The sequence below is a fragment of the Ostrinia nubilalis genome, chromosome 24 (assembly GCF_963855985.1).
Source record: "Ostrinia nubilalis chromosome 24, ilOstNubi1.1, whole genome shotgun sequence".
NCBI lineage: Eukaryota > Metazoa > Arthropoda > Insecta > Lepidoptera > Crambidae > Ostrinia > Ostrinia nubilalis.
In genome coordinates this window covers 9,904,952-9,925,938 of record NC_087111.1, presented here as the reverse complement: position 1 = coordinate 9,925,938, position 20,987 = coordinate 9,904,952, and the positions used below count along the sequence as shown (strand labels likewise).

Genomic DNA, 20,987 nt, shown 5'->3' with positions numbered 1-20,987 from the left:
CAAAACAAAGTAACTTAATCTATCTACATAAGCTACCATTTATCTCTTTACAAAAAAACAGTAAAATTACTATAACAAGCAAAAACAATTAAATTACGAACAATATTCATAAATATTTACCTTAAAATTTTGACAAGCATGCGGCTACTCGGACGACTCGTTGTCGAAAGAAAGCTACTGCTGTTTAGAATGCCATCTGTTCTTACTCTGACATACTACATTGGACAGCGTATTGCTCAGAGAAAGTATTTGTGTCTCTTTTCCACTCTTAATAACGTACATATGCTTGTTTATTTTTATTTTAGCCAAGGTGGCCAATAACTATGTACAGGCCAATTACTATAGCAATCACCCTACCGATAAAAAATACTCTAGAAGTTATGACGTCACGTCATCTGTTTACTGATTGATATGTAGGTATGTGACCCGGACCACAAACTTAGCAGGATTTTTTATATGTTTATAAAGTAATATTTTAGATTGTATGTTCCAATCCGTACAAGTTTTGCTTACTTCATTTGGGATTAATCTCATAGGTTGCGGAAAGTACCTGGATACAGGTAGCGTAAGCCTCGTAATTGCCTCTGTGGTCTAGTGGTAAGACCACCTGCTTCAGACGCAGAGGTCCCGGGTTCGATTCCCAGTGGGGGCAGATTTTTCTGTTCGGTTTGGTTGGTGGTAGGGCTTGTTCTAAGTCCGCCTGGCTAGCTACCACCATATTACCTAAGTCTGTCGTCATAACAGCAATCTTAACAGCATTGTTGTGTTCCGGCAGTTAGAGGTAAGATAGCCAGTTCCTCTGTGGGAGGATTCCGGGTGAAGCTCGATTCCACCTTCGGCCTGATCATCACTTACTATCAGGTGAGATACAGGCCAAGAGCTTCCTCGTTGTGCATTAAAAAAAAAGGCCGGTCTTTGTGGAAATCCTTGGCGGAGGCCTTTGTCCAGCGGTGGACGTCATGGGGCTGAAACGAACGAACGAAATGTCACAGCTAAATTATCCATTTGGTGCTCCTAACCTAATCTTTGTAAAGTATCAGGCAATCGATTTTTTTCAAGGTTTAAAGATTAAATCTTTAAGGAATTACCTACGCAAATAAAGCAATTTGATTTGATCGGACCTAGATAGCTGTGGTATTCAGTCTTATCATAAGTTGTTAATGTAACAATGCAGTTCTTAAAACTCCACTGTATAATATTTTTTTCATATTCAAAACGCTACGATTCCTCAAGTCGCGTTTTCCCAAGGCCGAATGTCAATCGATACTTCAACCTATCTCCGATAGCTGTCAGTGATGTCAGATTTGGCGCCAATTTTATCACCCACTCCAAAACAATCCCTGGAATTCTGTAAGGAAAGGACTATGGAAAAATATTTAACACTGAGGAACAAAAGATTTTTCATTCCACATTTTTGTTTTAAAGCTTTTAGCATTAGATACCTACAGAACCCTAACTTCGAACTCCTCCTATGTTCTTCTGGTTCATTTCGTTGCGAGTCCAATGACAGTTTAACATTCCCTCGGGACAAAGTTGCCCTTCACTAGTAGGGTTTTTATTGGCGGTCAAGCTGTAGATCCTGGCTACACAGGAGTTGCAGTGGTGGGAATCTTTATCCCATTAAAACATTTTCATGAAAAATGTTGCCAAGTCGAGATCGTACCTAGTTAATGGCTCGCATTGTGAAAATAATGTCAGATCTCATGTAGAGTCAATCTTCTAACTCTACACGCTTTCTACAAGCCCTAACTAAACAAACTCTCATCATCATCAACAGCCCTTTACAGTCCACTGCTGGACTATGAGCCTCCTCCACTATAGTGGAGGTTTTGCCATAATCCCCACGCTTGGCAGGCGGGTTGGAGATCGCAGTTTATAACCCTCCTTTTGCTTTGCCGTAGTCGGGTAAAAATATTGATGTTTTTCAGAGAGCGCTGCTGCTCGTTCTCTGGCTGATGTGTAGTCCCTAAGTCGCCTCTTACGACACCCGTGGGAAGAGTAGGGGTAGGTGACAAACAAACTCTACACCTGTCAAAATATTATATGTGGCACGGCCGTTTCGCAATTATTTTGTTAGTTACATACATAAAATAATAAAAACAGTAGTTCTATATTTTATAGCCTATTAGCAAGTGTTTATGGCACGGTAGCCAAACCTTGGCTTATCTAAATCTGTGAATAGTGATTACAGAGATAACGCGTATTGCTGATAGTGCTACTATTGGGATTACGCAAAGGAGGTAATATAACTGAAGATATACTCAGTTAAGTTGATATATATCCCCTGGCTAGCTAAACACTCTAGACTCTAGAGTGTCAATGCAAAGTAACTATACTCAACATCAAATAAATCGCACCTTCCGCGACGCGAACTAAAGATTTTCTTCTGACACAATCATGGTGCCCCAACAATATTGGTGTTATTTGAAAGCCCAATAAATAAACTTGAAGAAAAATACATTTAATTTTTTTATAAACAATTAACAGGTACCTACCATAAATGTGACTTGAAAAAAGGCCTCACTTGGGGCTCACCTCTGGGACCAAGTAGACAATTTTTGTGGTTATAAAACCAAATAATTATCTCACGTGTCCTCTTTAACGGATGGATAGCGATTAATCCCAACTTAACAGTTTATAGCCATAAAAGTTGGCTCAAGCGTAACTACTGTTTCTTTAAGAAGATACTCTGAAAACTCTGGATCATTCTAAGGACACATTTTTGGGGTAAAAACATTTCCTTAATGAAATGAAGTTTAGAACTAGGCTTTTAAATGGTGCCAATATTGGTAGAAAGTGGGGATGCATACGTTTGAAAGTGCTTGTCGCGGGAGGTGCGATTTATTTGATGTCGAGTGTATTTTAAAGAGATAAATTGGTTGTTACAGCTACCGTTGTATACCGTAAGCAGACTCAAGGGTTTTACTGTGGTCTTGAGATTGGAGAGTTGGTTGGGACTCTATTGATCTGGAAGTCACTCATCATGATTGTCGTGGTCCAGATTTAAGAGACTCCAGATGGAAGGTTAAAAAAGCTTGTGTTAAGAGTTTGTTTACCATAATACAGAGGCGCGATGCAAACCCGCGTTTCTGGAATTTCTATTTGGCCAGTCTTTACATCAGATTCAGCACCGTTAGGATTCGTCCATTATTTTATCCGTTTTGTCCTCTGTTGGAAGAAAAAGCCAGAAAAAAAGGGTAAAGGCTTGGGGTAAAGAAGACCAAAAGTGTGTGATGGTCCACTCCACTAGTCTCCTCTCCACTGTAAGAGCACGCGATTTAATTTACCAGAGGCAAATGGAGGATTTGGCTTACACTCCCCACCACGCTGCCCAGGTGGGTTGTGTAATGTACGATAATGCATAAATATTTTTCCAGTCAACAAATCTTTTAAGTGATTATATTGGCAGCGGAAACGTTTTAAAATGATAGCAAAGATATCGCCACTTAAGATAAAGGATATGAAATCTTTATCGATAGCACCCGCTTTGAGGGTGGCACATCAAACTTAACACTGCACCTTATGTAATACCATAGTATAATAATGAGTACTGCATAGTAATACCAGGCCTGTTCATCTCCGCGAGTTTGCATCGAAAACAAAACACGCGCGACTACCCCTCCTGAGGTACCTAATCGACAGGACAATCACGAGCGAGTATTGACGCACGCACGTATTCTTCACCCATTTGCATTGTAAAGACAATAAACAATTTGTAAAAACGATGGTGTAATTAATACTCTGCAGTATTTTTAATTGCCTGAATAATATTAGAAACACAAAATATAATTCAATCTTATTCATGTATTTCCTCCGCCATTTTCCGCAGTTTGGCACCTCATGTCACACATCATTTTACCGAAGTCAGCCCTATGTCTTCGGCGCAGTACCGATCACTGACGTTTGTCGACAAAATGGTGCTCGACTCTTGAGATAAGCTAAATTACACCATATTGTTAACGCCATTGAGCATATTTTTTTTTAAATACCTTCGCGAAGAAAATCTTCTGTACGAAGTACTTATTATTATTCTGTGGTAATACCCAGTGTTTTTGTACAAAATACATGATAACACAATTGAAAATCATATAAAGAACTAGCTGACCCGGCGAACTTTGTTCCGCCTTAATGGCAATAAATAAGCAGACTTTTTTTTTAATTTCGAACGGGATAAAAAGTATCCTATGTCCTTCTCCTGGCTCTAAAGTATCTCCCTGACAATTTTCAGCTAAATCGGTTCAGCCGTTCTTGAGTTATAAGTGGAGTAACTAACACGACTTTCTTTTATATACATAGAAGATAACTAGAATGTAACAATCAATAGGTAAAGTAAGTAGTTAACTAATTTGTTCGTTTGTTTCAGCCAAATGACGTCCAGTAATTTGAGTTAATTTTTTACGATGTGACTTGACCTATAGGACCAATTAGGAAAATTCAAGGTGCACACTGGAATTTTGTTTAATAGTTGTAATGGGCAATTTACAACAAAAATCTCTGATGTGCCGTATTTTACAGTATTACACATTTCGTTATCTGAATAATTAATTGCATATTGTGTTAATCCCTGAAAGCATTTATCAATTAATAAATTGAGATAATAAAAACCAATTACATACTTTTATCTTTAAAATAACTTATTTGGGTGTTTTTTTGATACATTGTAGATACCTACACTGACTGGTAGGAAAGTTATTTGAAGTTGATTTTAAAGATATGATACGTTTCCCTGAAAATTGGCTAGACCTGTTGACAACTAGATTGATCAATTGATCAGGGATCTTTTAATTCTTTTGTATTTCGACATCGATGTATATGTAGGTTACTGTCTTAGGCTGGGTTGCACCACCTAACTTTGACCGTAACTATGACGATAACCGGTGTTTTTTGTATGAAGTTTGACAGATTTTTGACGTTTGTCAAAGTTAAAGTAAGATGGTGCAACCCAGCCTTACTCTTCCTATTCTTTGGTATGGGTGGTATGGGCACAGTATGGGTCTCTATCTCTTCATATATGTATCATTATGCAAAAGCTTAGCCATGAAATAGATCCAGTAGCGGTTTAAAAAATTACAAGATTTAATGGTCTTCAATTAAAATCAGAAATATTATTTTATTATCTATACTTCTATGCTAATATTATAAATGCGAAAGTAACTCTGTCTGTCTCTCTTTCACGCCAAAACCACTGAACCGATTTTGATGAAATTTGGCATAGAGATAGTTTGAGTCCCGGGAAAGGACATAGGATAGTTCTTATCTCGGTTTTTGAAACAGGAACGCGCGCGATAAAGTTTTTCTGTGACAGACAAAATTCCACGCGGGCGAAGCCGCGGGCGGAAAGCTAGTAATACTATAACTTGAATCATTGCAAACTATAAACTTTTATGAACAATCAAAACAAAACATTAGTAGCTAGCAAGCACATAGTAAAATAATAAAATCGACACACTAGTGGAATAAACCATAAAACACTTAAATAATGACTGTAGCATAATAAAGTTATTTACCTATAGGCAAATTTAAAAATCAAGTGCACTTAAAACTTAAGATAAAAATGTGTTTTCATTATCAGAAGTCACACGATTTATAATCGTGTGTTCGACGTGCCAACAAATTAATAGTACCTACGTCTTTATCGCTTTAGGTAAAACTTATACCACACTGTCCAAATTTAGCAGTTAATTATTGCAGAAATAATTATGGTAATTAATTTTTATTAACCTTTTTAACACTTGGTCTGATATTACTACATATCAAATGACGCGAAGTGCATCTAGCGACCGACTAAAAAAGAAATTAAAATACAGGGTGTTTTGAACGTGGGTGCAAAGTCTTATGGGAGTGTTAGTGTGTATTATCATTTACTAGTCTCTAGAACATTTTGAGCTATATTTGTCCTAACCAAAGTCTGATATATTTTTAGGGAATTAAGATTTTTCAGAGAAATAAGAAAATCCCAAATTATTCCTCATAAGGCTTTGCACCCAGCTTCCAAACACCTTGTAGAATTAAAAAAAACAAAATGCATCTTTTTTGTCCAAAATAGGTACCTAGGTAACCTACGATACAAGTTGCAGTCAAATATTTAAAGCATGAATCAAACCGACCGAAGCCGTGCCGAAGCTAGGCAATAAATAGGATAAGTAAATAATTACCTACACTTAGCCTCGAAAAAGTAGTTTGTAGTTAAATAACGGCTAGATAATGGATACACGTAACACAATACAATAGGTTTACTTTTTACATGACTTCAGGAATAAGTTAGTGCTCATAAGATTTATCATTTGTCCCCCACGGATTCAAATCCGTAACATTTTCTCTACTAGGAGGCCGTCAAAATTTTAAAGAAAAGTTTAGACTTCTTAACATAAATACAATTTTTCAAATGATGTGTGTTACTTCATTGTAATATGATGTTCTAAAGACCCATTTTGTAAACAATAATACCTATCGATTTGACCTTGCTGCAGTCAATTAACGGTACCTATTTAGTAGTTAATTACGATCCAGGTATCGTAATATGCACGAAGACAAATAGGTCTCTATACCTACCTAAATAAATTATTACTTTTAAAGCGGTTTCCAAATTTTCAGGAAGACTTTCAGTTATTAACAACTTTTACTAAGAAATCAATGAGAAAAAAAATTACTGTTCTTCATTCATTCTGGATGTTGTCTTTTCAGGCTTAAATCACTGAATCGATTGAGATGTACGAGTAATTTATTTTGGCATAGAGTGTGAGACTCAGAGAAAATCCTAGGATAGTAGGTAAGTAAGTATGTCAGTTTTTGAGAGGGGGAAACCCGCGCGATATTGTTTTTCTGTAACCGCCCGATAGTCAAATCTAGTATATTATCTGTGGTCATATTATGGGCAAAGCTGCGGGCAAAAGCTAGTGTTTCATATACAGGGTGGAAACGTTAAGTGATCTCACTCGATTATTTCTTAACTATACAAGATATTAAAAAACTGGTTACTGATCCTGAAAGTGCTTAATGAGCTCTTTCAAACGGTACCAATAATAAGTTACAGAATAAACTGGATCTATCTGAAAATTCAATGTTTCCAGCTTCCATACTAAATGTATGCCAGACACACAATATTAGAAGTGTAATTTTTTTAATTTAATAATAAATACTTAAAATAAACTCGTAAATTGTATTCTTATTTTAAATTATTAATGAAAAACATTGGTTTTACGCTTTACTTGCTATAATATTGTCAAGAGATGAGTGTCATGACTGTGGTAGTACTAAATGTATGGAAGAAGGAAACATTGAATTTTTGGTTAGATCCAGTTTATTCTGTAACCTATTATTGATACCATTGGATAGAGCTTGTGAAGCACTTTTAGAATCAGTAATCAGTTTTACGATATCATATGTAGTTTTTAAAATAATGTGACTTTACCAAATGTATGGAAGCTGGAAACATTGAAGTTTCGGATAGATCCAGTTTATTCTGTAACCTATTATTAATACCGTTTGATAGAGCTCATGAAGCACTTTCAGGATCAATAACTAGGTTATTGATATCTTGTATAGTTTAGAAATAATCGAGTGAGATCACTTATCGTTTCCACCCTGTATAAGTATAACGATATAATGTTGCTTCTGGCCGCGGAGATTTGATATGCCACCACAAACCGCATCTTGAAAGGCCTTCTTGAGATGTTGATTAACTTGATAGATGCTTTAGAGATAAGTGCTTGATCATCTGATATACTCGTATCTTCAATCTTCAACGCAGTAGGTACGTCTCACTCAATGCTTTAACAATTTGTTTAATTCATCGTCATTTCAGTCACAGGACGTCCAGTGCTGAACATAGGCCTCTCCTAATAGGTTCCATATCGCCCGGTTGGTAGCGGCTTGCATCCAGCGCCTTCCTGCTACCTTTATGAGGTCGTTGGTCCATTGTGGGTCTAAGACATTCAACGCTTCACGTCCAAGTTTAATTGTTTTAGGTTTTCATCCCAAAGTTCTCAGTGGATCGACAATCTGGTGAAGGTTGTGGGAAGCGCCTGGATGCGGGCATTTGAATTCATAGTTTTATCTGGCAAATAAACTGTTATCCGTAGTTCAAGACCATTATTAGTTTGTTGTCTGATGGATAAAGGTAAAATTTACTTTCATGTCACGGAAATCTACCTGTTTTGACACTTTTAACTTTTAACCACCTTGACACAGTAAGATTTGATATTTCCTGTAACATTTTTTGGCGGTCAAATTGTGTGCATATCGCCAGATATCGCCACAACGACGTGGATAGGATAGCTCTTGTTTACTTTCATTCTCAAATAATTTAGGGCCAGTTACTTGGCAGATAAGTTCCGAATTGAATATCACGGACTTTATCAGACGTCGGCATTTGGGAAGGAATTCCAGGATCTGTCTGACCTTATCAATCATCATAGCTCGTAGAACAGTAGTCTACGAGCTAAGTATGCGCCAAGAAAGTTCACAAGTGGCGACCACGAACACGAACAGGTCTCCCCATTCGGTCTGGTGAAGATTGCGGGCAGTGCAAGACCGGTCATTGTAGAAATCCGTGGGGCCATTGTCCAGCAGTGGACGGCGTTAGGTTGAAACGACGAACTCATAAAGGTAGCAGGAGGCGCTGGATGCAGGCCGCTACCAACCGGGCGATGTGGAAATCATTGGGGGAGGCCTATGTTCAGCAGTGGACGTCCTGTGGCTGAAATGATGATGATGATTGATGACCTGATCTCAGATGACTAGGTTTACTCGAGCAATAAAGAAGTAGGTAAGTATACAATTAAATGGATAACTTATTAGATAAGCGTTATCTATTAACAAAAACAAATTTATCGCCCGTGACCCTTGTCTCCCGAGGTCCTCACTATCACTCATATAAGATAGCGTATCGAACTAATGGGTCTACAGAAAAAAGTGTCAACATCTTATTAAATTAATTATGTAGCTAACTGTGGTAATAATTTAATTTAAGTAATTTTGGTTACCAACTTAATTAATACGGTTAACAACCTTCCAAATAAATTACAATAGTTTTTTTCACGTTAAACCGCACTTTCTTAAACAAATACGAGTATTTCTCTGTGTGTGTAGGTAAGTGGAGGCTGTCTGATCGCTAGAAAGCAATCGCTTCCAATATCAAAAGGAGAGGACAGCTCAAAGACAGGTCTAGGTTTAGTTCTAGTTATAGTTAGAACAATTAATTTCATGGTTTTAAATAATAGTTTAAAAAAACTAAAAACATGCTTTTAATTATGCTCGAAAAGGAAAATCTAATGAACCCAAACTTGATGCGATTCCATCGTTTTGTTCAGGAGTTCCTATAGCTACTTTCCAACCCCATCATCAGACCAGCTCGATGGTACCACAATATTGTATGCCAAGTTTCATGATGATACAAGAATTAGAAGTACGTGTAATTCAGATTCTTAGTTCCATTACATAATTATAGTTACGTATACACGACGACCTAATAAAAGCGTGTTAAAAACGAAGTCTGTATCCTACAGAAAGACGTTTCAAATGTGTCTTATTTTGTTTGTTTTACTTCGATTACTTAATTTATGTGCATATTATTCTAAGGACAACGAACTATAGCAAATGAATCACTATCGACAGCCCGATTGACCCACAATAATAGAACGCATTCTCAGCATTTATCTCTGTTAATTTATTCTCAATATGCAGTTGACAGCGCATCGGCTGCATTTTTGTAGCAAAATGGCACATTTTATGAAGCTATGTGTTATATTTATTTTTTCCTTTTTCGTGGGGGTGGGGGTGTAATAAGTATAACAGAATTACCTGTACCTACCTCAAACGGCAAACCTCAAGTACTAATTTTGCTAGTTGGCTAGGTATTTGGGATTGACTAACGACTTGCGCGTGGAGCCGTGGACCCCGTTTTACCCCCTTAGGCCCAGAACAGACGATGAAACGCAACTGCAACGAAACTGCAACTTTGTGATGATTCTGATGAATGAAACTGAAAGTTTCAAACTGGTCGCGTCATGTGTGGTCTCTCAACGGACGCTATGGCAGAAACTTAGATGCAACTCAAAAGTAACTAGCAGTTGCAGTTTCGTTGCAGTTGCGTTTCACCGTCTGTTCTGGGCCTTAGAGGTTGAATTTTGTAAAATCCCGTCTTAGTGAGCACCTAGTAGGTACATTATAAAAGGAAGCCCCATGAAAAATTTTAGACTCCTAGAACTTGTGGTTTCTGAGATTTCGTGATGAGTGAGTGAGTCAGTCAGTGACTTTTCTGTATAGATTAATTTTCATACGTGACAATACCACCTTGCAGTACCTAAGTAAGTTGACGTTCCTCGTCTGCGAATTCGCAAGGTCATGATGACTGTAAAAAGTTGAACTCAAATCAATTTGAATCGTGAATCATTGCAAAAGATCACGTTTTCCTAAAATTTCCACCGTGCGATTTTATTATTGTCAAAAGAGCAAATAAATGAGTTTGACTTTCGGTATTAATCCAGTTCGTTAGGAAACAACAACGTCCATTCATTAGGTTTGGGATTTAGGGTTTCATTCTCAAAAGTTATTTGTTACTATAGGGGTCACTTAAAAATTAAGGATTGATGGTGAAAACGGGCACCATTCTCCTCTTTCTCGCACTTTGGGACCACCAGGGCCCAGTGCTAGGGCTCAGGGCCCCGAACGGATTCAGTCTGCTTCCAAAAATTTCAACAATATCTAATACCATACTAAACCCAAAATTGTGCAAATAAATATTTGAATTTGTATAATATCAATTGTTGTACCTAGGTATGTACATATGTAACCGCTGAAAAGTAGGTATGACCTAAGAAGTATCTATTATTTTGAAATTTCCCGTTTTTACCCGACTGCGCCAGAAGAATATAAGGTTATGTATTTTTCGAAAAAAGGTAATGTTTAAATGCCTAGGGCCTCCAGTAGGTTTGTATGGCCGTGGCTTTCCTCGTCAATTAAAAAAAAATACTTACCTACTTGTAAGATAGAAGCAATATTGTAACGCTATTTAAAAAATTCCATACAAAGTAGCCGATGTAAAAAACGCACTATTTTATTTACTCTAGGCTTTAATATAAACTAAGACAAAGAAAAATATATCTACGTATATTTACACTATGTCTGCGTTATTTCTATAGCAAACGTTGTTATAAATTAGTTATTTTAATATGATTACTAAGTTTACTCATGGACTAATATTGTCTAGCCATTTGGTAGCTTTCAGCTCGGGACCTGAGTTAATCTTTCTTAAATATTAGTAGGTACCTACCTACTCAAATTATATTAATTATGACGTCATTATTCAGTCATTCGAAGTTTGCGCAGCACGCCGTTAAAAAATCTTTTCGATTATTTTAGACTTCAAAATGTATCAAAATGTTTGGCCATTAGCATATCGCGTAAAATTGATAAAATGGCGCGATAAAAGCTTAAAAGTATAAAAGTTTGTCACGGCGCGCATTCTAGGTACTATGATAGGTCACTATAGTCGGTTAAAAAATAATGGTTAAAATATCAAAAACATACGAGTACTTTACACATCGAACCCCAGATCAATACAAAGTACACAAGTGTTTGTAATGACCGGGGATCGAACCCACGACCTCTGCTATAAGTACGCACAAACCAACAGAACTGCCAGGCATTGAAGTAATATTATAATTTTGATTAATATAATTGAAGTAAAATTATAATGCATTGAAGTAATAGTAGGTACGTACCTAGTACATACATTATATCTCAATGCTGCCAGGTCGCCGTCAAAATACAAAAAAACAATAAAAATAATGTGAGAAAGAGGCTCACCGAGGTGACCGGTGATCAAAAGGCTGGCAGCTATTTTGGTCAGAGAATTAGCCTGGCCATTCAACGTGGCAATGCTGCCAGCCTTTTGGGCACCATTCCTGACTGCGGCGCTGGGGGTGAAGTATTTTTTATTTTGTAAATAGTTTTTATAATTAGTAATTTTTAAATTTTAGTTTTTAAGTCATTTTAAGTTAATGCATTATTATAAAATTTATTCTCGAATAAATGTGAGAAATTTGTCTTGTTTTTAAGACAATTGACCAAGTAAAGGCTCTAAAGAAATCTCAGAACATTGACTGATATTCTTCACCATGCAACGATTAGTTAAGCATGCAAAGAATCTTTTCAAAAGTTGTTTTTCTTTCAATAAAACAATGTAATGCAGATTCCAGTGACGGATTTACTGATTTGCCGCCTGTTCGAAGAGTCTCTTAAAGGTGACTGATGCCTGATTTCACCTCCAATCCCTAATTTTTAAGTGACGTTTTCATCATCATCATTTCATAGGACGTCCACCGCTGAACATAGGCCTCCCCCAATGATTTCCACAATGGCCGGTTGGTGGCGGCCTGCATCCAGCGCCTTCCCGCTACCTTTATGAGGTCGTCGGTCCACCTAGTGTAAGGTGGTTGTGATGTTTTTATAGAAAATCAAAATTCCTGTTATGTGTCCATAGGGGTCACTTAAAAATTAGGGATTGATGGGGAAAACGGGCATGAGTTTTTTTCGTCACTTCTTCTCCGAAGTGGTAGGGCAGCTAATTTTGGGACGTTTATCTTGCCTGCAAAGGGCCTACCTACATGGAATTTGAAATGCTATGCATAAACTAACTACTAATTTCATAAAATTATCACTTCACGGGATTTATTGCAACAATATCTATTTTAACGGTAAATAAAATATTTAAAATAAAATAGATATTGTTGCAATAAATCCCGTGAAGTGATAATTTTATAGTAAAAATGCAACATAATAGTTTAAAATACTAATTTCATGTTTACATAGCGAGTTTTAATTTGTTATTATTAATGAAAACTTTTTTCTTCTGGTAGTCTAATGCCCGTTTTCACCATCAATCTCTAATTTTTAAGTAGCTCCTATGGTAACACATAACAGGAATTTTGTTTTCATAGGTGTCACTTAAAAATTAGGGATTGATGGTGAAAACGGGCATAAATCACAACAACATTTTTAATAATATTATACTTATACAAACTTTTTTATGTTTAAAATGTTAATTATCATTTATTATTATTAACTGATAGTTAAATCTCTCATGTCCGACAGTTAGATAATGTGTAATATCCCCATAATGTATTATTGTAAAGTCGCAGCATCTACAATTTTTTATTTTTCATTAGTTCTAACAAAAAATATCTTAAAATTTTCCATACAAGGAAAAAATATTCAGATTTAATTTCCATAATTTTGTAGGTACTTCAAGTTAACTAGCGGACTTATCAAAGTCAAAAAAGAAAAAAAACAAAAGAGAACTCACCAAAAATAAATGAAACTCGATGTGTCAGAACGTTAAAAACTAAAAACACTGGCCGGCAGAACTCACAGATAAGTTTTAACTATAGAACTGATAGTGTTCGATTTTTAAATTATGTAACGATGCGTATTGGCGCGCTGGGATTGAGTTTGTGCGCGCGGGCAGCCACCGGTCGCACTGTACGCTAATGTACTGGCCAAAAAAAAATTTTCGAATACCTACGTAACGGATACGTCACGAGGAGTGGGCTCGCCATCAGAGTGTCGTGATGTCAGAGAATATTTTTCAATAACAACAAGAATCTAAAATTACATTATAAAGCCTCCTATAGATGAATGAAGAGAAGGTGTGTATTATTAAGCCTAGGATTCGATAGTGATAAAGAGAACTCCTGATGTTAAGGATCTCCTTAAAGAATGGAAGAAGAAGAAACGTCCATTTCCATTTTTCCGGGCAGATCTCGCTACTTATATTTTTTGATTTTGATGTGGGCTGTAAGTAAGGCTGTAACTCAGTGTAGGCTATTTTGAACATAGGCGATGCGATGTTCGCCGGGTCAGCTAGAAAATCTTCTAGCTATTATTAATAATCAGTTAGGATGACAAAGGCAGGAGTGCTTATGCAAAACTGCTACCTTGGTACACTATTTAAACTTGAACTCTAAAAGGTCATTTCGTTTACTTTGTTGGTAAGTTAAGTTACCTAGGCAACTATTGTATTTTGCGTCACTATTAAATATTTACAATACCTACTTAGTTTCATAAAATATAAACTCCGGATACTTTACACCTTTTATTTGTTGATTCCAAAAATACATTTATTACAATTTACAACTAGGACTATATACGTAGGGATTTGAGGTCTTTACTGTGCCAATGCTACAACCCAATTAGCTCCTGTCCGGCGGCATGCCAGCGATCACGTCACTTCCCCTTCCATTCGTCAAAATCGATCAGCTCAAACGACTTAACGACGGCGTGCCCCGGAAGTAGTCAAGTACAATATTTAATTAAAAATAATAGTTGATTTTTATTTCTACAATACTAAACTGTATACAATAAAAATTCTAGAATATTTACATTAAATAATAATCAAATATTAAATGTGGAATAATCGACTATAATACAGAATACATTTTAAAATCATTCTAATATCTGAAACATGTCCAGGAAGTAATCAAATAAAGTTTTTTAATTTAATAAAGGATTTTTAGGTTTTACGTTACAAAACAATACCTAATCGTAAAATACAATATAAATTCTAAAATCATTACATTCGGCCATCCGTCACCGTGATGCCTCCTGGCATTCACGTCTAATAAATATAAAAATCATTACATTCGGCCTGGTATTAACGTCTAATAAAGTTATTCTAAAATCATTAATATTAATTTCAAAACTATACTTAATATTAATTTCGAATCATATAAAATATACAACTTTTGACAACTTGTAAATAAGTGCTATAATCATGTGCAAATTGTGTTAAGGAAGGGAAAAAGTGTTGTATTTACTGTACAGTAGAAAACTTAAAAACCTAGTCCAAGTAACTTAAGAACTATGCACACCCGGTTGGGTACAACAATCTATACATAATAACTTTTCTTAGATAATACCTATTATTACTTATATTAACTGGTATTGCCTACAGAGAGCATATTATGCCTACATAAAGAGCATACTGTTAATTATTTATTACTTTAGATACTTTCATCAGAATTATGATTTTTCCAAGGCCTCAACATGAATCTAAGCTCGAATTTTGTAGGCCGCATTTCACAAACGTAATAAGGTTTACCTTTTCTTTGGCAAAAATTGGAACACCAGCTATCCTAATGTAACGTTATCTAAAGTTTCTGTCACTTTACAGGGACCAAAGAACTTTGGCACAAACTTTGTACTTTTTGTTTTCAGTTCTATACACACAGTTCACAATACTTTTTAGAAAATTCGTCTACGACAGTGTGTATTATTATTTATTATTATTCTATTGTGTTACTGTCTATCGTCTTCGCAGAGGAATCTAAATAATTCATTATAGTGTAAAAACTGTATTTCAACTTTTTGTTTTAAACTTTCATTGTCACTATCATTATTATTACTGACGGGACTATTATTACGGGACGGAAACTCAAAATTAAGGTACATGTAGCAGTCCTGTCAGAAATAACAATTATTTCAACTTGTTTTTTTTTTGTTTGATATTATCTTTATTATAAGCGCACTAAGCATTAAAGTTTTAGAAACCAATTTTGTAAAAAAAAAAAAAATCTTAAGAGTGTCTTTGAATATCCGTGATGCTCGATTAGCACACCACACGTGTCTCATATATATGAATTGAATGTAAGTATATATGTATATCTGAATTGTAACTGCCAAATTTTATTGTTGTCTGATAGCTTTTATGCTCTTTGAGCGGAACATAGTGATACTACCTACTGTAACATGTCACCATTTTACCTATAATTCACAATAAATAATTTTGTATTTTATTTGTATTTGAAACACTTTTTAAATAACCTTTCTGTACGCTTCCGACTACATAATTTTGATGAATATTACTACATTCTTGACCATCAGCAGGTTTTAAAATTTTCTAAATATTTCTGTATCCTCTATTTGAAGAGACAATAGCCAATTTTCCTTCCCTATGCTATAAAGCCCTATGACTAATTTGGTATTTCGACCCAGCGCACTATAGATCTGTAATCTAAATCGACATTTAATACCAAAAGAGTATTCCACCTGTCTGTAGCCGCTGTAGTGCTATTCGCTGAACTAAAGCTCTTCTTTTTTTTGTGGTTTGGTTATGTCATTGTTCTAGCTATAAGAAATATTAGCTTGAAGTGTTATTTACTAGGAGACATGACTATTATGACTAACAACGACTTCATCTCCGCCATTGTGGATTCAAAAGACTTTGTAACATCCGGTACTCGGCCTCAGATTATTATGATCGCAATATTATATTCCTCGATCATAACAATCTCCTGATATATATTTTTTTATTTGAAACAAAAAGGGAACTGATTAGGAGGGAATCGAACCCACGTAAAGATTTTGATCGAGAGGCGACGCTTATCGCCAGGAAATTTGAATTAATATCCCCGGTAAAACTAGAATAGTTCACCTGCATTTTCTATCGTACCGCTAGCAAGAAGTTTCAAAACGTCTTCGTGGTTTTCAAAAATATTCTGTTTAAAATTAATTCTTCTGATCAGGACCTTAATAGAATGTTAGTGTAGGACTACTCTTCAAAATATATTTATATGCATAATGCAACTCATATTAAATGTCGCGTTAAGATCCGTGTTTCTTTATATTTCCTTAATTTTCTTCAAAACCATGAGAAATGGCAGTTCCGAGAAGTTACGACCATTTCTGTCAGTGGTCTGTATATGAATACATCATTGATTACTAACAATTCTATTACAACGTCAATACTATCAATATTCATGTTATATTAACTCTTTTTAAGGTAAGAATGATAACTGACCAAATCTCTTACAAATGGAGTATTATCAAAATGCTTCGCCAAACTAAGTACCTACATCAGTATCGGTTTTGCATAAAAGTGCTCTCATTACAAAAATATTAAGTACGCGTTTATGGATTTTCCATTTACCAAAACAGTCATTCTATTTGAAGTTGAGTTCAGGGATTACATTGTCAAAACTGTTATTAAAAGAATAACTACGTAACTACTAAACGTATAAAATAATTTCAAAATACTTCAATAAAGAGTATTTTCGAACCTAAGCTGCTAACCTGCTTGCTTCTTCAGTAGAGCTCGAAGATGAGCCCCTTGCATTATTTTCTTGGAACTTCGCCCCATAGAAGACGGACGTGGTGACGCTTCCTTACTTGGATGACGAAGATAACTTCATACGCTTATCTCGCTTATTTCGTCGTCGGCTGACGGGCGTCCCCAGTGGTGTACCGGATTCGTCTACAGACGTCATTATTCTCAACTGTGAAATAAAGTCCTCGACGGAATAAACTGTGTATGACAAGTATCAACTCAACATTTTATGGGAATAAGAATAATAAGAATAAGAAATTTATTTATAATATTCATTACATGTCAAATTGTGAAATTGTCAATACAGATTATTAATTATAGTCAATTGCAGAATTGGGAGCTATGTTCAATGTTAATTTCATATTTAAAGCACGTTTAATTTATCTCCTATCCAAAATTAAATATTAAAATCTAGTAATCGACAATTATTGTATGCTCTTTGAGCAAAGCATGGTAATTCCACTGTTACATGTAACCATTTTACTTATGCTTCACAAATAAAGATTTTATGTTTGTATTTTTTTTTATGCAACTTTCATACACAATCCTGTGACGACTGGTTGGCTCGCTTGACATACCCGCAAAATCCTACCGGAAGTCAGCAAGTACAACCAGTGCGTCTCCTAAAGGGGCATACATAGCCCAACGCCAGGTGGCTCGCTTGACATGCCAGCAAGCACACCTAGTGAGTCTTATAACGGACATACTTAGCCCTTCAACGCCAGGTGGCTCGCTCGACTTGCCAGCAAGCACACCCAGTGTGTCTATCAAACGGACATACATAGCCCTTCACTACCAGGTGGCTCGCTTGACATGCCAGCAAGCACACCTTGCGAGTCTTCTGGACATACTTAGCCCTTTAACGCAAGGTGGCTCGCCTGAAATGCCAGCAAGCACACCTAGTGTGTCTACTTCATGGCCTTTCAATACTAGGTGGTTTATATTAATATATTTATATTATAACTAAACTTCAATATCTATATTAATATCTATACTAAAATTATAAATGCGAAAGTAACTCTGTCTTTAAGGCTTAAACCACTAAAATCGATTTTGATGAATCTTGGCATAGAGATAGTTTGAGTCCCGGGAAAGGACAAAGGATCCCGGTTTTTAAAAACAGATACGCGCGTGATATTTTTTTTTTTTTGTGACACAATATTCCACGTGGGCGGAGCCGCGGGCGGAAAGTTAGTTTTATCATAAAAAAAAGAAACTGGAAAGGCTAAAAGCTAGCTAGCTAAAAAAATAAATAAATGAAAACAATTACCAACTATGATCACACCGCTAACGCTTCATAATTTAAAAATCAAGGACACACTTGGCCCATCGGCACATTGGCCGCTACTTGTTGTGGATCATACATAGCTCCACAACAGCAAACAGCACACATGGCCATTACACTAGTTGTGGAACATACATAGCTCAACTGTATCCTACATAGCGTTTACGAATTTTATGTCTTTTCACCATACCTCGAGCGCTTATTGCAATAATAGCGTATAATAAAACTACACAAGTCTGTCGTCTGCATATAACTACAATAATTATGAACCTTATTTATCACTAGCACAAGCAGTCGTCGCATCGTAAAATCGAAGTTTTCTTTATTCGTATAGACTAATTAAATTTGTTTTTACAAATCGTCAAATGCTCTTAAGGAGCCTATACACGTCTCTTTTTTTTTTATAACAGTGCTTCGAGACAAACATTCGGTAAGTGTTGAGAAGAAGCGTATCAAGGGCCAACAGTATCAAGGAGTAACCTTGACCAAATGAATCGTATGATAAATTATTTATACTCGACTTACGAGAATGATATTGGTAGTATTAAATTGGTCACATATTATTTAAGTAATTTGTGCTAGTATAACCTTGTCCTCAAGTCTACAACAATATGAAGTTGTCTAACTTTGTATAAGTGATTGTAGGCGCATCTAGCCGTACGAGTGCTTTGTAGTCGCATTTTGATAAACTGAAGGGGCAACTAGCCAATTTACAATCGATATTATATTACGTTAAATTTTGCATAAATACTAAATTTACAAAGTTTTAGACTGCCTTAGTTGGGGATTTTTAATAGGTACTATACGAACTAATATATAGGTACTTAGTCTTTGAATTATCTTCATCAGGACTTAGCACACTTAACTAGTCCTTAACGTTAATAAATACCGCCGACACACTAAATCGGTCTGTATAGCCATAGAACTAACATACTTCCTTTGAATTATCTCCATCAGGACATAGCACACTTAACTAGTCCTTCACGTTAAATAAATTCCGACACACTTAATCGGACTGTATAGCATCAGGACATAGCACACTTAACGAGTCCTTCACGTTAAATAAATTCCGACACACTTAATCGGACTGTATAGAATCAGGACATAGCACACTTAACTAGTCCTTCACGTTAAATATATTCCGACACACTTAATCGGACTGTATAGTATCAGGACATAGCACACTTAACTAGTCCTTCACGTTAGTAAATTCCGACACACTTAATCGGACTGTATAGCATCAGGACATAGCACACTTAACTAGTCCTTCACGTTAGTAAATTCCGACACACTCAATCGGACTGTATAGCATCAGGACATAGCACACTTAACTAGTCCTTCACGTTAAATAAATTCCGACACACTTAATCGGACTGTATAGTATCAGGTCATAGCACACTTAACTAGTCCTTCACGTTAAATAAATTCCGACACACTTAATCGGACTGTATAGCATCAGGACATAGCACACTTAACTAGTCCTTCACGTTAAATAAATGCCGACACACTTAATCGGTCTGTATAGCCATATAACTAACACCTACTTAGTCTTTTGAATTATATTCGTCAGGACATAGCACACTTAACTAGTCCGTAACGTATAAAATTTTATTATATTAAGTTAGTGTAACAAGAGGATAGCCCCGTTTATATACGAACATAATAATTTGAATAAAAAATGTGCTCCGCATTGTGCCCGTTGCGCAATACAGCACACAAGATTCGAACATGCACTTCAGTAGTTTTTAAAATATAGGTACACGCTTCATTATGTTAATATCGTCAAAGGGTAGACCCAATCATATACAAACATAATAATTTAAATACAAATGTGCTCCGTATTATGTCCGTTCCGCCGGAGAATAGCCCCGACCATATACGAGACGCAATACAGCACACAAGATTCGAGCGTAATACATATTATACAAATACAAAATTAAATATTTTATTAAGAAACATGTTGCATTGTCATTACAAATTATGTACTTTAGTCGGTATTTTCAAACGGAAAAATTATCTACTTAAGTCAAATTAACGCGTCCTTTTATGTTAGTATTAACCGAGGGTAGACCCGATCAAATACGAACAAAATAATTAATTTGAATGCACGTGTGATCTGTATTATGACCGTTCCGCCGGGGAGTAGCCCCGACCATATACGGAACACAATACTACACAAATGAGTTCAAAAATACGCTTCAGACTTAGCTAGTAAAATCTATTATGATAATAATCTTTTGTACAGATGCAATTATTGTTCTTAATAAATATATGTATTTAAAAAAAATGTTCTCAATAATTTAACATACCTTTGTCTGTGGGCTGAAGATGTGGATCACTCGCACTTCTGATATTTCATAAAATATAAACTCCGGATACTTTACACCTTTTATTTGTTGATTCCAAAAATACATTTATTACAATTTACAACTAGGACTATATACGTAGGGATTTGAGGTCTTTACTGTGCCAATGCTACAACCCAATTAGCTCCTGTCCGGCGGCATGCCAGCGATCACGTCACTTCCCCTTCCATTCGTCAAAATCGATCAGCTCAAACGACTTAACGACGGCGTGCCCCGGAAGTAGTCAAGTACA

General features: G+C 35.9%; 1 protein-coding gene across 1 annotated transcript in view; it reads right to left on the bottom strand.

Annotated features, from left to right (window-relative positions):
• Positions 1–13,504, bottom strand: part of LOC135083772 (facilitated trehalose transporter Tret1-like) — a 45,658-nt gene extending 32,154 nt beyond the window's left edge. The window contains exon 1 of the mRNA XM_063978515.1: positions 13,307–13,504. The gene's annotated coding sequence lies outside the window, so the exon portion shown is untranslated. The remainder of the gene's footprint in view (positions 1–13,306) is intronic.
• Positions 13,505–20,987: the final 7,483 nt, after the last annotated feature.